This window comes from Rhipicephalus sanguineus, chromosome 4 (genome assembly GCF_013339695.2).
Source record: "Rhipicephalus sanguineus isolate Rsan-2018 chromosome 4, BIME_Rsan_1.4, whole genome shotgun sequence".
Classification (NCBI taxonomy): Eukaryota; Metazoa; Arthropoda; class Arachnida; order Ixodida; family Ixodidae; genus Rhipicephalus; species Rhipicephalus sanguineus.
The window spans coordinates 171,703,358-171,707,578 of NC_051179.1; the positions used below are offsets into that span (position 1 = coordinate 171,703,358).

The following is a 4,221-nucleotide window of genomic DNA, read 5'->3' on the forward strand; positions in this document are numbered from 1 at the left end:
TGCACAACCAGCTTACCACATCCCGGCTCGCCATGCCGAAGTCCACGCACTTGGCGTAAGCGCCGTCGCGGAGGGTTGCGGCGTCCTTTTCGAGGACGTACATCATTGTACCCATTTCGAACGACAGACCTCTTAACGTTTTGCCATTGGCGTACGTCGTATTGGCGCGCACCAGCGGCCAGTGAGTCTCCTGCAGGAGCATGCACGCAGAAACACCTCATTTCAGCATGGAGTTGGTACAAAGGGTTGTATTTCTTGGACATACAGGAAGACTAGCACGCGAATAAAGCAAAGAAACAACAACAAACACATCGCTCAGTGTGTTTTCCTTGTGCCTTGCCTCAGGGCCGTTTCTCCGTAATCTTACAAGTTTTAACCCAAGCAGTCCAAATTTACTCATCAAGGGGGCGCTCATGTGAAGTGATAACAGTGCGTAACTGGTAATTAACTCAACGAAATAATATTGATTTGGGGCGCCTGAAACGTTAATAAATATAATGCTTCCTTCTTAAGAAACGTTCAGTGCCGTGCCGAAGTTGACCGATTAGCGAATGTGCAAAAAATGGTCTAGCATGTAATACTTCCACCACGGAAGTCTCGATTAGTTCTTTGACATCACCTAGCTGCTAGTTTCCGCAAACTAACCTTGCCACAATGCATACAGCAAAGTACTTGCATATGGAGTTGGTATAGCTGTGATGAAACTAATTGCCTTGCCAGTTCTGAGCGCTTAGACAGGTTTGTTGCCTTAAAATAAAGCGACACCTTTCACAGACATTTAGCCAAATGTATGTACGCGACAAGAAAACTACGATGGCAATGGTAAAGAAATTGTGAAGATTGGTCTGTCTATTCATGCAAAAGCAAGGGGCACGCTGAAGACACTCAGGGGTAGCTTACTTGAAAAAAGAGAATATGAATGAAATAATATGCAAGGGTAACTCTAATGCAGTGTATGTTCTACTAGTAGTTATTCAGAATTGGTCCTTCGCATTCATGTTTACATAGGAAACAAGTTTGTGCATTTTTTATGTTGACTGAATGAAATACACATATTCGCTAAACTCGGTTACGCATGCCTGAACGATCACCGCGAGTCTGACGACACCGTGAACCAGTTAAAAGATGCCGGGTGGTGTTTGAACTTCAAGAGAGCGAAGCGCGAGATTTTTTTCCCATAAGGCGACACCGGGCGTCTTTGACCGCTTGAACCCGTATTTATAAACAGTCGCCGAAAAAGATCTCCCACCAAGCTTCGCACTAAACACATCTCCCGCCGGTTACCGCTTCTCCTGCTTTTCCATCGGCGGCAGAGGAATGTGTCGCCGAAGTTCTCGAGGAGCAACTTTGGTCAGTTCGACGACTAGCTCTCCGCTCTCGTGCATCTGTAGCACGATGGTGCAGCCGCCAACGAAGTGAACGCCGATGTAGACCTGCGGTATGATGGGCCAGTTGCTGAAGTCCTTGATCCACTGACGCGGCGCCTCGTCCTGGGGCACGTCGTATGTGTTGTAGTCGACGCCGCGCATGCGCAGCACTTGAGCCACGGCGTTGCTGAAACCGCACCGGGGGCTCCTCCAGGACGCATTTCATGAAGGCAACCACGTTGTCCTGTTTTATCACATTGGCGATCTTGTCGGCGATCGGCGCCGCCGCCTTGCGGACACATACGGGCGACCGAAGCATCCCCGCGGTCGTCGCCAGGCCTGAACGACCGGCCAGAGAGAATGCCATGGTTAGCATAGCGGTCCTGTCTTTTCGTGACAGTACGCCCGATCTGGAAGCTGTGGTTAGGAGAATGGCGTACCATAGCTTTCGCCTAGTAAGCCGGTCTATTCGCCCCCTGCGTCACCTTCGGAGGACATTCTTTTGTAACGCACAGTTCAAAAACACACTTTCATGAACTAAAGTAGTTTGGGGGAACTTGTGCCCAAGAAGGAAACAGCTAAGAAAACTGTCCTAACAGCCCAGAGAACAGTTCATTTTCCTCTTCTAAATCTACGCTTCTTCTGTTTCTGCTCTTGTGTTCGATGTGGGTCGCGCGCCGCTTCTACTGCCTGGGTCCCGCAGGCCCGTGCTCTCCGCGACACTCTTACTTCGGTTCGCACGTATGCCGCTAGCGATACCGAGGGCGTAGGCATCGGTCAGCGCGCGTAGTCTGAAATCATCTGGCGTCACTGCCCCCTTTCCAGAGTGCATCGTCCCAATGCTTGCAACGAAGTGGTTTGCAGGCGGTCATTGATTACCTCTTCGTGGATGCAATTATCGTCGAGCAGCCTTGTGTCCTCGATGGTTCAATGTCTGTCGTAGTATGTTTAATTCTGATGATATGCTCAATTTCTGTGCTATGCTGCCGTCATGATGAGATCTCCTGACCCTCTAGAATCCCACTTCAACGAGCCAAGTAGGCGGAGCACTCTCTATGGACCGAAATAATGGCGAAGCAGCTTTTCGGATCGGCCACATGCCCGTACGGGAAGCCACACACAAACTATGCAACCCCGTGCGTACTGGACGTCTCTTCGTCGCCGATTCTAGCTATGCGTGTCGGCTTTCTGTTGTTGGTGAGTACAATGTTGCTCCAGCTGTCTTGATTATTCGGCTCTTTGTATATAGTCACTGACATCATAGTCATTCTCGGGCGCCTCATCAGTAGGTAGCATTGCATCTAACGATGCCATGACTGACCGACCAAAAACATGCTCGAATGGCTTCATTCAAGTTGTCTCTGGCATCGGTGTTATAGGCGAGCGTTGAAAAGGGTAACATTTTATGTCATGCACGGTGCTCTTTGTCCACGTACATTGACAACATATCAGCCAACGTTCTGTTCAGTCATTCATTCAGTTCATTTGCTCGCCGATGATGTGCCGTCGTTTTCCTCTGACTGAGGTGCATCAATTTCATAATAGGTTTTGTCACATCGGCCGTAAATGCGGCTCATCTATCCGTTATCGACACTGCAGGGGCTCCATGTCGTAGTACAATCTTGGTGACGAAGAATTCGGCTACTTCAACGGCCGTTCCTCTAACAAGACACGCTGCCTCGGCATGTCGATTTAGATAGTCGGTCGCAACTATGACGCAGCGCTTCCCCGACGACGACGTAGGAAATGGGCCAAGTAAGTCCATTCCAACTTGTCCAAATGATCTGGTGGGTCTATAGGTTCAAGGAGACCTGCTGGCTTGAATGGTGTGTTTTTGCGTATCTGGATATCCTAGCAAGTTCTGACGTAGTGCTGCACAGAGCTCAGCAGCTTCGGCCAGTAGTATTTAGTGCGGATGCGTGCTAACGTCCAGCTTACTCCTTAGTGTCCTACTGACGGATCGTCGTGGAAAGCATCCAAAATCTCTGGTCGTAGAAGTGAAGGGACCGCGAGCAGGAATGTGGCTGCCTTGTTTTCAAAGTTCCTTTTGTACAGGACGTTGGTTCGAAGGACGAACGCCGACAAGCTGCGGACAAAACCTCGTGGAACATCGACAGCCTGTCCCGGTATGTACTTGATCAATAGTAGTAGGTCCGGGTCCGATAACTGATGATGTGCCATCTCCAATGTTGCCACAGCTCCCAAGAATGCTTAATCCTGTCCATCCTCGTTGGAAGTAGAGGTAGCGGGATGGATGAATTAGAGCATTTGACAAGCAATCAGCATCACTGTGATTGCAACCAGCCCTATACACAACCTTGATATCTATTTCTGCGATTGTAGGCTCCATCTCGCAAGCCGTCAACACAGGTCCTTGAGATTTGCCAGCTAAAGCTCGAACAAGCCTACCGTGCAAGTATGGCCGAAACTTGGTGATAGCCCATATCACGGCGAGACTTTATTTTTCTGTCGCGGAGTAGTTCGCCGCAGCTTACGAAACAGTGCGACTAGCGTACGCAACGACTCGTTCTTGTCCATATTGCAGTTGAATGAAAATGGCCCCAAGACCTCAACTGTTTGCGTCTGTGTGGATATATTTCTCCGCTTCCTCGTCAAAATGCGCACGAACTGGACAGCCCTGAAGGCGCTTCCGCAGTTCATTGAAGGCATCCTCCTGTTCACCAAGCCAAACGAAAGGCGTGTCTTTGTTCGTCAGGCACGTTAGCGGCTCAGAACTTCATAAAAAAACTTTGGCGAATCTTTTGTGATATGCGCAAAGGCCTAAAAATCGCCTGGCGGCCTTTTTATCTTCTGGGTTAGAAAATTTTGCCACGGCCCCAGTTTTTCCAGAGTC

The 4,221-nt window shown here is 49.4% G+C and overlaps 1 pseudogene; it reads right to left on the reverse strand.

Moving 5' to 3' along the window:
* Positions 1-1,280: 1,280 nt before the first annotated feature.
* On the reverse strand, positions 1,281-1,734 carry LOC119391846 (glutaredoxin-related protein 5, mitochondrial-like; annotated as a pseudogene).
* Between the last annotated feature and the right edge of the window lie 2,487 nt (positions 1,735-4,221).